Source organism: Ciconia boyciana, chromosome 10, assembly GCF_034638445.1.
Source record: "Ciconia boyciana chromosome 10, ASM3463844v1, whole genome shotgun sequence".
Taxonomy (NCBI): domain Eukaryota; kingdom Metazoa; phylum Chordata; class Aves; order Ciconiiformes; family Ciconiidae; genus Ciconia; species Ciconia boyciana.
This window is the reverse complement of record NC_132943.1, coordinates 13,246,375-13,263,930: the sequence shown is the minus strand read 5'-3', so window position 1 is coordinate 13,263,930 and position 17,556 is coordinate 13,246,375. Positions and strand designations below refer to the sequence as shown.

General features: G+C 44.9%; 1 protein-coding gene across 1 annotated transcript in view; it reads right to left on the bottom strand.

Annotated features, from left to right (window-relative positions):
* SEMA5B (semaphorin 5B) overlaps positions 1–16,366 on the bottom strand; it is a 275,812-nt gene extending 259,446 nt beyond the window's left edge. The window contains exon 1 of the mRNA XM_072874250.1: positions 16,136–16,366. The gene's annotated coding sequence lies outside the window, so the exon portion shown is untranslated. The remainder of the gene's footprint in view (positions 1–16,135) is intronic.
* Positions 16,367–17,556: the final 1,190 nt, after the last annotated feature.

Here is a 17,556-nt window from a genome sequence, read left to right as displayed (position 1 = left end):
AGTGTAACGTGCATACCATTTAACCTTTTAACATTGTTAGTTGTAGGTGCCAATAAACTCAATAAGGGAACATTTGAAATCAGTCTCACCTAACTGTAAAATCGATGCTACCTGTCACAGCACAGTAAAATGCCAAGGCTCCAGCTGTACTGTATGGTTTCAACTTCTAACTACACAAAAACATACACAATGCTCTCTAAGATACTGCAGTCCTGCTAAAACAATTTTCATTAAATGCCTCAAAGAGCTAAAGAGATTGTTATCTGAAAACAAAGAGAAAGCATTCAAACCACAAGCCGCTTGGATTTCAGATGGATTCCCACTGCTATTTGTGTTAGAGACAGGTAGGGGTTCCACGAGTGGCATGGCACAAGTTGTTATCCACGGAGTAACTTCTCATCCCAAAAGAACTTTTGATCTCGGTGAACAAAACAGATTACACGTACTCTTGTACTCATTCACAGTGGAAAGTTGAGGCAGAGAGCGCTCATCAGACATCCTCTTGGAGTTGGTTTAAACTTCCTGTCCTTGCACCATCTGACCTCTGCATGAGTTAGAACTTCCTGCAAAAAGGAAACTATTGCCCAATAATCCAGGATGTAAATCTAAATTGCAATAGGTATTTCCTGCTAACTCCCCAAGCGGATACTGTATTACACAGTCAGAACATCTTCTTGTGGTTAAGAGGATTACACTAAACCACATAAAGGCACTCTTTAGTTATCATTCCACCACAGGCAGGAGATGCAACCACTGCACAGGTGGGCATACCTGTGCTAGCTGACAAGGCACAGGCTGTATTAGCACTACCAACATCCTAGGTACTCACTTGGGCAGTTGATGCCTTTGTTTTTAAAATAAAGCCCTCAGAGCCATGAAGGAACAGCCCTTGAGCTTTCAGAGCTGAAGTGTGTAGAGAAATAAAACTCTAAACCCGTTAGCTGCTAAAGATGTTTTTGTTTAAGCGACGTATTCATTCCTTCACAGTTCATTATCTGACCAGGTTCAGCTACATCTAATAGCTCCAGTGAGGAAAAAAAGAAAACAGCAACTGTAAGAAGAGAGGATTTTTGTAAGTCACTATGTGTGTGAGGGGGGATGGTTTTATGACTTTAACCCATCCAAAGACAAGCAGGCGCGAAGAGCTGTCCCCATTACCGTGGTATCAACCAGCATTCAGTTGCCCCTCTCAGCTCTGACATTCCCAAGTCTCCTCCACATGCCACCTTTGTTGCCTGCAATCCTGAAGCAAAGCCAGGAGAAAGCGCAGCACATGTGGCATGCTGCACTGTAACAGCAGAAAGGATGTTTTGGCTGCTGACTCCACAGTAAAGCCTTTCTTTTCATTAAGGATATGTCCAAACAAAATTTCACTGGCAGACACGGTCTTCTGCTCAGAGTCAAGACAGCCATTTACAAGCCTTGATCACCTGCATCCTTAACTGGGGCTCTCATTTGGCTATGGCCTCTTACCTCTCTTTCCCACATAAGAAACTCCAGCTCAGGAGAGAAAGTGCTTTAAACTCCAGCTAATTAACTCAGCAGGAGAAAGTCAGAGCTCAAAATCTACCCTCCCCTATCAGAAACTCCTTACCCTGCAGTTAGGAAACATGAAGCTGCTGACAACTCTTAAACACTCCTCCCACAGGAAATGTATTTCTCCCGTGACTTCTGGGGAATTACTCCTATACAGTCTCAACATAAAAAATCCTGGGAAACAGTGACGCCCACATGTACACACACCTTCCCAGAGGCAAGCGCAGAAACACTAAGGACATGCACGTGGCTTTGCTATCGTACTTCTTCAGATGGAGCTTCCAACCTCCTAGATGAGTTGTGCAGTGAAGACAAGGATATGCATCTGTGACTAAATTGTTCTGCTCTGGCACAGCAAGGCCAGGCAGCAAGACACCTGCAGTCCTCTCTCAGCTCTGCCACTGACTGCACGCCCCAGTCCTAAGCCACTAAACACCTGCAGCCAAATCTGAAAATGAGGTGCCTTGCTGGACAGGCATCACTCTGAGATCCCCAGTGTCTTTAACTCTCTGTGACTTCCATCTGCTTTCAGCTTTCAGGACCCCTGAGACCAGAAATGCACAACCAGGCATCCAAAAATGGAGGCTGTACCTCATTAGGCTGTATGAAAAGCCATGTCCTCTGCTGTTCTACACGAGCAACGTACAACCTTATACATCTTAGTACAGCTATGCCTATTAATACAACATGGGGATGTTGTGCATGGGCCCTTATGTCTCTCTGTTTCACTTTATCCTCCTCTAAAATGGAAATAAATAATACCCACACAGCATGGCAAAGCACTTTGTAATCCCCAAATGAAGGCTTCCGTAGGTGTGAAGTATTCATAAGACGTATTTATTTTCAAACTGCAAAAAAGCTTGCTGCTGTGTTCCCTGGCTGTATTTAGCACACCTCTCCGCTGTGCAGATCTGAAGCAGACATCAGGGAAAGGAATGCTGTGACAATCAACTCCAAATCCCGCAATCTATTTGTTCTACTAATTAAAGGAATATTTACTCAGGAAGCAGGTTTATACTAGATGAATAGTTTCTAAGAACAAATATGATTTAATTATGTGTGGATGCAAGAAGCATACTACATATTAAGTAGATTAATTTATGCTCACTAAAAATACAGGCAAAATTGGTGCTTGGCTATTAATTTTCTATGTTGGAGAAAAGAAAGGGTAAGGAAGGGTTCACAGAGTTGTCTGCTTTAGAAGCTTATTTAAAAGTGATCTGCATTTTTTTCAAAAAGAACCAGAATAAGTCCTTATGAAATGCATAAGATAACTTCATTTATTCACCACATTTTATAAATAAATTGGATTCTAGACTAAAAGAATAAATTTTATGGAATTAAGTAACAGAGCAAGAAAGAAGTGAAGCACCTTGAGCAAGGAATAAAGCAGGTTTTTAAACAGTGACATGATGTGTGAGCGAGGATAAGCAGGTTAAAGAAGTGCCACGTAGCATAGTTACTGTCCTGGTTTCAGCTGAGATAGAGTTGATTTTCTTTATAGAGGCTGGTATGGGGCTATGTTTTGGATTTGTGCTGAAAACAGCGTTGATAATACAGAGATGTTGTAGTTGTTGCTGCACTAGTCAAGGACTTTTCAGCTTCCCATGCTCTGCCAGGTGCACAAGAAGCTGGGAGGGGACACAGCCAGGATAGTTGATCCAAGCTGACCAAAGGGCTATTCCACACCATATGACCTCATGCTCAGCATAGAAAGCTGGGGGAAGAAGAAGGAAGGGGGGGATGTTCAGAGTGATGGCGTTTGTCTTCCCAAGTAACCATTACGCGTGATGGAACCCTGCTTTCCTGGAGATGGCTGAACACCTGCCTGCCCATGGGAAGGAGTGAATGAATTCCTTGTTTCGCTTTGCTTGTGTGCACAGCTTTTGCTTTCCCTATTAAACTGTCTTTATCTCAACCCATGAGTTTTCTCACTTTTACTCTTCTGATTCTCTCCCCCATCCCACCAGGGGGGAGTGAGCGAGCGGCTGTGTGGGGCTTAGTTGCTGGCTGGGGCTAAACCACGACAGTTACAAAGAGAGTCCTTACAGGGGCCAAGGCAGAGCAGGCCAGTGCTGAAGAGTGTTTGATGATACATGAACTTGCAGCATATTCACCCCCCTCCATGCCTGCATTCTGTAGTGAACACCAGACACGGTGTGGCTATAGGAAAGCAAGTGGCAACATACAACATGGGTTGTGTGGAAGAGTCTCTCTGCCAACAGCTATTTTCTTTAATAAACAAGACAGATCCCACACCTCCGGAAGGTGACAAACACTTGAGCAGAAGAGTAAACAAAAGGTCTTGGTGGGGCTTCAAACAGCAAGGTGGCAACTTTGAACTGAATACATGGATTATAGCATACAGAATGTATTGCTTTAGTTATTGAAAGAGCTGATAGAGAAAAGTGACACAATATTTTGGTATCAAACGAATTTGTCAGAATTGTTCATTTGATGACACTGGATTAAAAAAAAATGTATTAATGGTTACCATAAGTATTCATAAGGTATCCATCAACAGCATTTGGCCTTGCTTTATAGGAAAAAATAATGTCCCAGAAAGGGCAGGGTCTATTTCAAGGCCCTTCTGCTTTAACATAAAGAATTCATCATATTTCTCCTGTCAAACAAGAAAAAGCAACTGTAACTGCAGGACTTCCATTCACTGCCTCCCTCTATGAGCTTAGACAAGTGACTCAACTTCTCTTTGCCTCAGCTCCTTCCCTGGTAAAAAGGAAATTTGTTCACTTAGGAATCATAAAGGATGATGCAATGGCTTTGATATATTACAGCTGGATAAGGCACAAAATAACATGACAACTTTTTTGTAAATTCTTCTTCCTGTCCTCTACATGTGCTACTAAATACAGCGGAGTAAGACAGTTCTAGTTGACTCTTGTCTTTCTTCTTACTGCTGCCTTTCATTTTCTGCACAAGCTTCCTCCCTTTACAATATCCTTGAGAAACAAGAAGAATTTACTGGCATGCCACCACACTTCAACGTGCTGTTACCACCTGGTTTCATACCACCCAGAAAGTTGGCTTTTCCTGTTTGCTCCTGCGTTTGCAAGTATGTAGAAGACTTCAATTCTCAAAGATACAGACTTTAGCCTACAAGTAAAGTTTTTAGGAGTCTTGCTGAAATGGAATATAGCTAGTCTTGTGGGTGAAAATTGAGAGATGAATATATTTTAAGCACATCTCCAGTTCCTATCAAGGTTTAGCTACTGCTGAGTTCAGCTGAGCCTGTGTTCAGCTGAATGGTGGAGGTTTAGTTGATGCTGTCTGAGGTCAGGCAATGGACTAGATGATGCGTCAAGGTTCGTTTTGTGAAAGTCTGGCTGCCGATATATTAAATTAGTGTCTGACTGTTTATCAGATGCAGTTCAATATTTCATTACAATGTTTAAATCTCAGCCTTTAAAAAATACAAACCAGAAATTTAGAAGGATATGGGAGAAAGGAAACACAACCTTTGAAACCCTCTGTAAAACAGAGGGGCCAGCAAAATACGAAGTGCTTTGTAGCATTTCGGAAATTAATAGCAGCTCATTTTTATCAAATAAATGCTGTTGTAGCTGAAACAACACAGATTGCAAACACATTTGTAGCTTTCTGTCCTACAGAGAAGCCAAAGTTTTCAGGGAAAGATCTTCCTACATCAATCTGCTTTGAAGTGCTTCCTACAATCATGATAATCTGTTCCAGAAACTGGTCATAATAGAAAACACCATTTCAAAGCAGTCTACAAAGCACATTTCTAAAAATGCTTTCAGTTACACCTCAATTGCAAATATGCCATTGAGCCACTTACTTACTTTTTCATTGGGGAGGGTTGGCTGTGATAAGCACACATTTTTCCTGATCTCCTGCCTTTTAATCATGTCTATCAAGTCATTGTAACTGACAGACGTGTTAGCTCTGCTATTCAAAACAAATAAGAGATGCCTAAATTATACTGTTGCATTTTAAAGAGGTACTGTCAGGTTGAAAACCTGGGGCCAACTCATGCAGCCTTGACTCAGGTAGTATGCCAATTTCAAAAGCAAATAGTCCTTGGATAAGAACTTCAAGATGTGAACTTTTTGGTTTTTTTAAATGAAAAATCCAATTTTAACTTACATAAATGGAACTTTTGCTACTGATGTCCCTTGGTGCAGTATCAGGCCCTTATCTCTTCTACAAATATCTTAGACTATTAGAACTGCAGACATCAGATTATTTCAAATTCTTTATAGTATTAATTTAAACCCCTGATTCTACCAGGTAGAAGTCTGCCATGTAAATAATCCCACTGGCTCAGGTCTTTGTGATAACTTCACTGAAGCACTTCAGTAGTTCGTTTGGTCTATTTGTGGAGAAAAGTCTTACTCAAGCCAAGTAAAAACTTCAGAGGTTTTTTTTTCCTTCCTCAGTTGAATCAGCTTGGGAAAGGAAAAAAAAAGCAAGCCTCATTATTTTACTTCTACTTCTAATCAATTACTTTTGCATCTCATGCTCAAACATTTGGGAAGCTTAAAATTCAACAGAAATAGAGATCTTGTTGGTTTGGGTTTTGTTTTAATTAAAACTGGGAATGCTTTTCTTGGTGCTGGGTTTGGCAACAGCATAACCTTGCAGACCTAATTTTGCAGAGTGCCTCTGGACCAATACCATCCCTATGCAATCCTTTCCCATAGGTAAAAACTTGTATTTGAGTTTTTGGGCTCATACTACTAGTCCTCAGTCAAGCACAACCGCAGCTCTTCAATGAGGCTGCACTAGTGTATCTGTGAGTAGAATTGGTCTCTTGCACTTTTCATGGACATCCAAGCCCTTTGAGAGCTTTGTAAATGGACAGCAGAGTAGGCTGCCAGAAAACAAAGAGTTTTCATTAAATGATAACATCTTTCCAAACTAAAACCAGAAATTGTTTACTTATGGGAAGATTCTAGTCCTCTCAGACCACAAGTATCACAGTTAAGGTTAGTGCAGCCCAGCCGTATGCTAGTATAACTTTTGGAAATAGTTTAAGAGTGTTTGCCTTGTGTTAGCAATCAAGAACTCAGGCCAGTGAATTCTCATCCACAGGTCATTTCACTGAAATGAGTAACACTTCATGCATTTGTACAGATTGCAAAAGTGAGTTTTATTCTGCAGGCTCAGATCTTACATTTGCAAGAACAGAATGGCTTCCTCACCAGAAATTCAACCTGAACTCTGCCCTCAGTTAGTTTAAAGTGTCTCTTTTCTCTTTGCGTACATCGCAGCGCTCCTGAGTGAAAGAGAGAGTCTGGTTATGCCCAGGCAAAGTGCAGACAGATGTTTTGACATTTCCCTGCAGAGAGCTCCTCTGATACAGCGCTGCTCTGATTTACAAGCAGTGCTGCTGCTGCAGTCCCTACCCACCTCCCAGCAATCCTCCTCTGCCAGTAAAAACCTGCTGTTGCCTTTTACTACTATAGCTACTCCAGTTCTTCACTAGGCATGTATCACACCAGGCTCCTCATGCCAAGAGCTTCCTATGCCACTATCCCTATTTTCTGCCTTCCAGTTTTATAGTCTTTATCTCCTGCTATCTATCTGCTCAGTTCTGCTCTGCGATCTCTGCTGTTCCAGTTCTCTCAAACCTTTGCAGCTGTCAGCGCTACTGTCTTCTTTGGCCAGTAGCATCCTTAGAAAGCATTCAGAGAAGAGCCACCAGGCAATAAGGATTGAAAAAACACAGAAGAATCATACTGAGAATCATACATATCATACTGAAATATCACAGAGAAATTAAGAGATTACTTGATTGCAGTTCACAAGTACTTCCACAGCAAGAAAATGTGATGCTCTGCTCTCCAGATGAGAGCATAACAGGACCAAGAACCTAGCAACTGAGAAACTAAGAGGCAACATAATTGCGAGGGCTGCTGAATTTTAAACACTTAACCAAGAATTGCAGGATGTTCTCTTCTTTCAGAAATATTTAAATCAAAATTGGATGCTTGTTTAGAATAGTTGACCAGCTTGAACATGAATCAGCTCAGGGAAGGTCTGTGCCTTCAGGGAAGACAGATAAAATGACTGAAAGCACCTTTCTTGAGTTACCTTCCATCTCTGTGGGAGGAGAGACTAGATGGGGAAGAATCCCAGGAATCAAAAGTAAAACGTAAACTAAAGGGTGAAATGCTAAAACCCAGTTCACATGAGTTCTCTCACGAGTCAATGTTCTTCACTTGAGTAAAGACCAAGTGACTGTAGAAAATTCCGCTTCCCTGAAGTATATCATCTGCAAATCTGCCAATGAGTTTTCAATGAAAAATTAAATTTAGATTTGTCATTCTTGATACACTTTGTCTTTATGAAACTAGGAATCAAATATAACATTGGGAGTAATCTTATCTAGTCGTCTTCTTAACTAATTTAGCATTTTGGATGCCTTAGCTTACGAACTTTACAGAGAGATTCTTGGCAAGGAAGGATGGCATTGTAACTTCAGCCTTCTTAAAATTAACTCACACCAACTATTCTCAGTAGTACCATCATTATCTGCAAAACTGTGCTCAAATGAAGAATCAATAAATAAATATGAAGAAGAAATTTAGGAGAAAAACGAAGTGCTATTAGCATTCCAGGAGTATAATAAACTCATAATTCTCCGAGGCAAAGCAGTGAAGCCTAGATTTGCAAAGCAACCACAGACAAGGAGGTGTGCAAAGCTCATTCCAAATATAAGTTGCTTTCATATTTCAAAGACCCATTAGAGGGAACACATAGCATTAGCAATATCATGGTTTGTATTCCTGATGTACAGTCCTAGACAAATACAGAAGGTATCTAGTAAATTACTGTCTCGGGAACAATATCTGTTGGTTAAGGGGGGAAAATGTTAAATTTTAAAGATGTTAATAACTTGCTTTTGTTTAAATTCAATCTGTATAGATGCATGTCTGTGTGTGCATATAAAAATACAAAATATAGGAATGATCCCCAGTTCATCTTCAAAATGTTGGGACCAGTTGTGCACATGCGATCAGGGTACTCTTTTTCTCAAACTGTAGTCACACTAACTTGAACTGAACTGCTTAGGTGAGTAAAGGATTTGCACGATCAAGCTACCTACTGCCAGTGTTTAGCAAGGAGATAAATGCATAGTGTTGTAAGGCACAAGTCTAGGGCTCTGATGCAGGAAAGCAATGAGATGAAAACTTCCATTCATAGGATTTAACTACATATTTAGAATTAAGTACGTGAATAAGTGTTTTCAGGGGTTGTAACCTTGCCTCTGCCAATAATGCACTCTGTGACCTTGAGAAAGTCACGTAAGACCAGACTTTTCACAGATCTCAAAGTCTAATTCACACTGATTTTGTCGCTGGCAATCCTACTTGGCGCCTATCTGCATCATTATGTTTCATGATATCTTTAACAGATGAGCACAAAATTCTCCAGGCCATAGTCCTTTTGTGCCTCAGTTTCTCTCCCTTCTGAATGCTGAGCATGGTTGTCAAAACAGAAATAAGGGTAAGTTGTACTATTATATCACTTGATTATCCTCACAAAGCAGGAACTGTGGAATTCTTCATAATTTGTATTATGTGTTACTCGACATCATCCTTCATCAGTATCGGAACAGTGCATAGTTACAGTGCATAGTCCTATTTTGCTCATGTTAAATAAAGTACGTATCTTTATGCTACCACTTGTGAATACACTACTTGTATTCTTTCCTCTGTTGTCTTTTATTTTAAGTAGGTGGTTACTAGCTGCAATTACAACTAAAAGCTAAGCTGTCTTAGACTGGAGGAACACCTTGGACACAGGCAGAAACTGAGTCTCAGCTTTGTATTTTTAATGAAAATGCCCTGCATATGTGGAGCGGACCACAAAAAGGTCAGAGAGTGAAATATTAAGTGATTTATAAATATAGACTGATTGCCCTGTCCAAACCATGTGTTTAAAAATCTCCTGGCAGACAATCATCTTCAATCAGGGAGAACAGAGAAAGGAACATGAGGCAGGGCAGAGGGATCTGTAATCACTCTAACAAACTTTTGAGACCTAGCCAATTTCTCCTTCCCTATATTATATATACAGGCTCCAAAACGCATCTCTCTCTACGTTCTTGAATTTACTATCTTATCCTGTCAAACTGAATTATCCAGAGTGAACTTCCTACCCTTTCCTTTCTTGTCTTCTTTTTTCCCCCCTAATCTTTGATCTATTGTAAATCAGCATCATAGGAGATAAACAAACAACTGTTAGCTGAAACAGCAGGCTAAACAACTTCCACGTGGCCAGGAAACACAGCAAAGCAATTAAACCTGCCCAACAGGCCATCGTAGTCAGCATCCTCTTCCCTTAAGAGGCTGGCCCCAAAGTGTTCCCAGATTTAGTTCCTAATCCTACCTCTGAGTTGTGCAGATGGTCCCAGCACCCACTCAAAACCTCTTCGAAGTTACTAAGAATCTACACAGCCAGGTAAGCTCATTGGCCCCGATTCTGAGGCAAGAATGAGGATGTGGCCAAGGTCTCATGAGTTTGTTCCCTGCCCCTTGAGAAGACAGGCAGGATCTTGTTTCTCATGTAACTAGTCATAACTGTCACAGCCAGATTTTGGAAACACTAATTCGATCTCTGAGTTAGGCACTTTCATACCACATAAGAAATTTTCATTCTGTTACCCTTTCAAATAAAGTTAAAGCTATTTTTTCATTTTTACTCTACATCAGTAACCTGCACAAGGTTTGCACTTGAAATGAAAAATACTACTTTTAAAATGACAAACACTGAACACAGGACATTCATTACTACTAAAAAAAGCCCTCTCTGTCTATGGAGGAGCATAATTCATTCACTGGTACACGCACCCACATTTTCTCCAGGGAGTTTCACAAATTCACATGCACTCCCAGCACTAAATTTTGCATTTCAATCTAGGCATTAGCTATAAAAGATGTGTAAAATCTTATGTAGTCAGACAGAAGCTGTTCCCTATTGGCTACATAATAAGCATCTTAGATGGCTCCAGGGTATAAAATCATTCCAAAAGGGGTGTGGAAAAAATTACACTGCATAAACTGATTCCAGATCCACCTGTTCCAGGTGCCACCACATATATTTTGTTAAAGCCATCTGCTTGTCTTAAAAACTAACAGTTTTTGAAGACTACAGCACAAGCAATCTGCAAAATACACAAACTTCAGAAGCCACAAACCCTTAAACTGCAAATGGCTTATAGATCATCTATGTAGGACTTAGCCTGGCTGTTCTGCAGGACTGCAGACAGCATCTCTGCTTAACTAGCATCAGGGTATGTCCTCCATAGCTCAGAGGGTTCAAGGCTACTGGAGGATCCATTTGGCATCACCAGATCCTCACATGCTATTCCCAGTTACGGGGGCTGCCTCATGGGTTTGAAGTTAGGATTAAGCTTTTGAGTGCAGCACAATATTTGGCAGAGATAAAACTGATTACTATGGTTCTTCTCTGCAGGTTGCTACGTCCCAGCTGGTCACGTGTTGCTGCACAATGGATGAAGTCAAACCTTTGAAACTGGCACTCTGCAATTTATTTGGCTTCCAGCAACAGCCTAATAGGGAGTACATTACATATTGAGACTAGCAAGCCCATAAGCATTTAGCCTGCTCAACAAAGCAGGTGACCCTCAGAGGTCAGACACTGCTACAGTTTGTGTTTATCAGGGTCTGATCATGTAGGGTGCTGTTTCCTGGAGACGCGTTAACAAGAATGAAGAACATGTAGCACCTTGTAAGATCAAGCGCCTTCACAGCAGCTTCTGGGAAGAAAATATCCTGTGCTCTCGCCACAAATGACCCCTTACTGAAAAACAATGAAATTACACAGATGATTTATAAACTCACAAGGTGTTCACAATTGATTTGGGGATTAAGACTAGTAATCAGCATGTTTACTTATGATCTCATTTAAAGCTCACTAAAAAGCAAATAAAGACACACCAGTCCTTAACCACCACAGTGCTTTGGTATATGCTTAATTATAAGCACATGAATAGCCCTGTCACCAATTCAGAGTCATGCTCTGTAACTTGGTAACATCCTTCACATGCAAATTACCTCCCAGACTTATTACATTCCGAAACAAAACAAACCCATTTGGTTTGTAGATACATATTTGATACCAGTAATACTTCTAGGGTATCACTACTCATACACTCATCATCAGAAAATCACTGAGTGCTTTTGTGCAGACCTTAAAAATTTGTGCTTTATATGAGTGCTGAAGCAGAGGTAACTTTGGGAGTCACAGTGCTGTAGTCAAGGAGACCTTGCATACTGAAAGTCACAGTTGTGCTGTCGGAGCTCTGCTGCACTTTGCTCACATGGTTTGAGCCTGGGGTAAGGAATAACTGCTATCATGCAGTATTTTTTGGGGCAACAGTGAGAACAGAGGTGAAATAAATACTGAGACTAACTGTGCTTGAAGAATAATTCCAGCAAGCAAAGCACTGTCCACACAAGTTGCAGGCTCAAATACTTGTTGAAGTCTTGTATCTCATATTCAGACAGCTCCCACTGAAACTAATGAAAATTGCCACCATGGACAGAGATGGGATGAGTCCTGGTACTGGGCACGCTGGAGGAGTCAGCAGCCTACAGTGTAAAAGGAAGAGGAACATCCCCTACAATAAGACTAGCCGACACACTCACTTCAGTGAGTTGGTTTTTTCCTCCTTAAAAAGAAAAAAGGGCAACAGAACAATAACAAAGAATTGTTGACTTGATCCTCAAAGTCAACAACACTCATATGCGGGCACAGCCCATTTCAAGGCACGGGGATAGCGTTGTAATACTCCATGGTTTGTCTCCTGGACTAAATCACAAGGATTCAACCTAAAATAGTGGCAGTTCACCTTCACAGTATTCAGTCTGTAAAAGGTAAGTCCATCACTTAAGACTGACTTTGCAATCTCAGCATGACTTGATACTACATATCTGCTGCACAATGAACACCAATGAATTTCACCCCTAGAGAACAGTTTTGAATTGCCTCCACCACTATCTGCAGATGATTAAAATTCCCTTTTCCAGTTTTACACCAGAAATTATCTGGTTGGGCATGATCTGAAGCAAGGCAAATCCAGCTGCAGACTTCACACTGGATTGCACCTCAACTCTGGATCTTGGCACTGCCCCGACAGTGGGACATCTTCACATTACTATGACGGACTCCTTATTCCTCACCACTTCCCCTCTCTCTTGGGGCCGGTCTGCACTTGCCCCTGCAGCTCTTGCCATGAAGGCAGTGAGCAACACTTAGGAGACCTGATGAAGCTGGAGTCCAGTACATGGCTGGATGACAAACTGGTCATCCAGCCATGTCATGTCTGACAGACAGCACATGGGTGCATTACCGATGACAAACCCTCGGTAAAATTACCCATGGCTCTCAGTAAAAAATGAACTAAGAAATACTAATCTAATGATTCCAGGCATATAGATAAATAAAAGGTGAAAGGCTTTTAAATGCATTCTAAAACAAATATTTTATAAGATGGATCAATCTATTTCTTTAGGCTGGAAACAAATGAGTTCTCAAAGAAAGTTAAATTTAGAGAAGAAAATGTTTGGTTTTCTTACTACGGAAAACAGTGATGACAATTCCTTGGAGGGCATTTATATGAACAGCAATCCAAAGCTAGGGCTTCATCATGCTCTCCCTAAAATCAGTGGAGTAAGAACAGGTTAAGGTTACTGCTGTCAGCTTACTTAATGTGAACAAAAGTAGCTCTGCAATCAAACAGCATTGTCCTTAATTTCCAAGCTTTCACTGATCAAACCAGCATATGGAAGTGATGAAGTAAAACAATGACAGCTTTGATCCTGCATCTTTTACGCAGTCAATTAACCTCCCTGATGTCTTTACAAGGAATCACCTGAATAAGGGCTACCGGATAACACCCTAAATTCCCAGATCCCAGTAGATACAGCATACATCAGTACTGAAGGCAGAAAGGCAGCCGCACAGCGGATTGTGCTGTGGTATTGTTTGATACTGCCCCCTTTTGCCAAACAGCAAGTCAACAGCCTAGACTTCACGCAGAAACTTTTATTTTATTTGTTTTCAGGAAAACATATTCATGCAGATGGTCTTATTTAACCCTAGCATGACTGCTCACATGATTATTAATCCTGGCTAAAATAGAAATCCATTGTTCAAGCCATGTTTAATATCACAGAGTGAGACTGCTCTCCAGGAACATTTCCTCTAACAAGGACCCATCACGTCTCAGCCTAAGTCGAGCAGGACTTTTACAACTGACTCCAAGGGAAGAAGCAAAGACTATAAAGTCTGGGCATATGTTCCCTCAAGTCAGCTGTCTGCCTGGAGAATAAAGGGCAATCATACCGGACAACCAAAGCCATTTTGTTTGGGCACTAGTTTCATCTTACTGCAAGGCAACTAAAATCCCACGGCATCACCTGTATCGAGTTTCTATCAGGCTACACGCATTACTACTGAACCCATCCCCATGCCACCTTTTCAAGTCTATGTGAACTGATCAGGGACACCTTGTTAAAAGTCATTCCCCACACAGACCCTCATCCCTTACATCTCTCTGTTCAAGCCTTTTGTCTTCTGGGGTTGTGCTTTTTCACTCGCTGGATTTTGCACATTTTCTCCTCCCTGGTGGCCCCAACTCTTTGCAGAAGGGAGGGAGGTCACGGAGGGCAGCCACTGCCGATTCCATCAGCCTAACGGGCTGGGGGGACAAACAAAGCAAATATCTATATTCTGAATGGTGGGATCTCTCTCCCCCCCGTGAATTGAGGATTAACATGTCCCTGACAGGGGAGGACAAAAACTTAATCTCTCTGAGGAAAGAAAGCAAGATAGAGAGAGAAAAAAAGGAGAAATTGTCTCCACTTCACTGAAAACGGAAGAGGCATAACGTAAAATGCAGAGATCCCCTACTATAGCCTGCCTAGTGCGGAGTCTACTTATCATCCAACCCAAACTGAACAGAAAAGTTTTAGTCCAAAAGGGGGAAAAAAATGAAAAAATATATGGATGATTCAAGTAGCTGTTTAAAAATTAAACTCTATTAAAAAAACCTGGTTAAATATCAGCAGGATTTTTCTTTTCCCATTGCTTTCTTCTCTAGAGTTTATGACCAGTTTTCTCCCTTGGGTGCTTACAAATCACACATATAATCAAGAGAGTACTTTTCTGTATGAGTAGCTTGTTCCAGCTACTCTCACTCCTCCTCCTTGCCTTCACTCACCCGGGATCTCTACTGCTCTCAAACAGCAGTAAGAATCAAAGCCCATTATAACTTTTAGCTTAGTTGGTTTCTATTTTGTTCGCAGTGCAGTCAGCTTGGGGTCTCAGCCTACCACTGAACCCATCCAGAGGCAAAGAGAGCTAACCTCTTGCCGCTCAGACTATAATTTAGGAAAAGAAGTATTTTCTGTAATGAGAGGGAACACTTGCACAACAAAAAATGAAACTTTACTATGATCCCAAACCGATACATCCATACATAAATAGTTCAAGGAAAAAAAAAAGAAAAAAAAATTAAAACCCAACCAAAAATAAAAATAATAATAATTAAAAAAAAACAACAGGACCTGACATCTACCATGTTTGGAGACCTTTTTTAAGGACAGGAAATTATCTAAGAGTCTAAACTGAGCCAACAGAGGACAGTGAACCTTTAGGACATAGGTACTCCTCTATACTTATGCTCCACCTAAAAGCCCATGAACAGACAGGTTCAGTACCGACTTGGCAAGCACACCTTTTGTTTGTTTTCTCTGAGGCGTAACAGTAAGCGTGCTCCTGGGCAGCACCGGGGAGCAGATGGTAGTGTTGGAAAATACAAATCTGCAACTTTTGGTGTGGGTGCTGGAGCTGGATCGACAAAGGTTGTTTCTGGGAATCCGCCCCCCCCACCTAAGTTTCTAACAATACACGGAGCTAAGGAGCCGCACAAGGCTCTCTGCTTCCCTCTCCCTCTCCCCTTCGCTTTTGATCTCCATCAGGACGTGAGCTGAAATTTAATGGGCCACCCCTACCACAAAGACAAATTACCATCTGAAAAAAAAAATCATTAATATCCCTCCGTCCAGGCTATCCGGCTTCCCACCACTGCACCCCCTTCCCTCTCGCCACAGCCCCGCTCAGCGGGTTTAGGGAGAGCTGGGAAGGTGGGGGAGAGAGAAAGAGGGAAGAAACCACCTCCGCTGCCACCTCCTAGCTAACGTCCTCTCCAGCGCTGCCGGACTGCAAAAACAGCGACAAAAAAAGCACCTTTCGCTCCACAGCCCGCGGGGGGCGGGAGGACGGCGCACCGGGCGCCGTGCACAAACACACACCCGCGCCCCGCAGGGTCCCCCGGCCCCCATCACCCCCCAGCGCTGCCCCGGCCGCCGCAGGGCTGCGCCGGGGGCGGCGGAGCCGCGCAGCAGCGCGGGGCTCCCCACCTCCCCGGGATCCCCGTCCCAGCGCCGCCCGCTCGCTCCGGCCCCCCGCCAAGTTGGGAAGTTTCCGCGCCCCCCGCCCCGCCGCCGGGCCCGCCGCCCGCCCCCCGGCCCGCCGCCGCGCTGCGCTTACGGGGTGGCCGCCGGGCGCCCGGTGCGGGACTCACCGGCACATCGCGCTCCGGCTGCCGCAGGAGGGGGGGCAGCCGCGGCTCGGCGCGGCTCGGCTCGGCGCGGCTCGGCTCGGCTCGGCGCGGGGCGAGCAGGGGAGCGGAGCGGCGGCTGTCCCCAGCCCGGCGCTCAGGGAGCGCCGCCTCGGGCCATGCGAGCGGCTGCGGGCAGCGTCCCCGCGGCGCGGCCGGAGTTGGGACCGAAGTCCTCCCCTGCGCTCCGCTGGCTCTTCCAGGCGGCTCCTATCAGCACGGCTTCAACTCTTTCCATCGGAGACCGGGGGGAGGAGGGGGAGGAGGCGGAGGAGGAGGAGGTAGGGAAGGAGGAGGGAGCTAGGGGCTGGCAGCCCCAACTCGCACTGATGTCAACTAATGTATTCAAAGTTCAACAGGGCATTTCTTCGCAGGCGATTCGCCCTCGCCGCCCTCCCCGCTGCTCGCAGCCAGCCGCCCCGGGCCGGCGGGGGGTCCCGCGGAGCTCGGTGGGGGCTCCGCGGCTGGGCCCCTGCGGAGGGGGGGGCCGGCGGGGCTGACCCGGGGGGGTCGGGGATAGGGGGATGGCACACTTTTCGGGCGGGCAGGTTCAAGTGCCGCCGGCGTGGGGAGGGCTGAGGGTGGAGGAGAGGCACCAGCCGAGAGCGAGGATAAGAGCCAGCGGCGGAGCGATTTTTGTATTTAAATCCCCCCCTTGCCTCCATGCTGGAAGGGGCAGGGCCGGCAGCGTTGCTGTGGCTGGGGATGGGATGGGATGGGATGGGATGGGATGGGATGGGATGGGATGGGATGGGATGGAAGCGGAGCGCAGGGGAGCCGCCGGGCTGGGGCTTGGAGTCGCGCCGCGGACCCTCCGGCCGGGCTCCGGGCTGCAGGGCTGCCGTGCAGACCCCGCGGCAGCGGCCGCCTGCAGCCGCCGCCCGGCAGGGCTTGCAGCGAGCCCTGGGCCGAGCGCGGTCCCCCTGCCCGCGGCTGCTCCCCTCACCCGAGGCCCGGGGCTGTGGCTGCGTCTCCCCGTCGCGATGTCCCCCTGCTCGCCGGGGGCGAACGGGTTCGAAATGAACCCGGGGAGAGAAACGGCAAAGTTTCCTCACGCCGAAGCGGGGACGGCGGCGGAAAATCCGCGGCGAGGCGCGTACGCGGCGCGGAGCGCAAGGGAGAAGCGGCGGCAGCGCCGCCCGCGCCGCGCCGCGCCCGCGGCCCCCCGAGCCCCGGGGCCGGCCGGCAGCGCCCGCAGCCCCGCGCCGCCCGCCGCTGGCCGGGGGCCGCCCGCGGGGCATCGCTGGGGGCGCGGGGGGCTGCATCGAACGTGTGCGTGCAGGTGGCTGAGGTGCCGCGGCGTCCCCGCGGTGATGCAGAGTGCCTGCACGCCGTTAGCGGCAACGGCGTCAAGCTGTAGGATGATCTGTGCTGATGGACAAGCA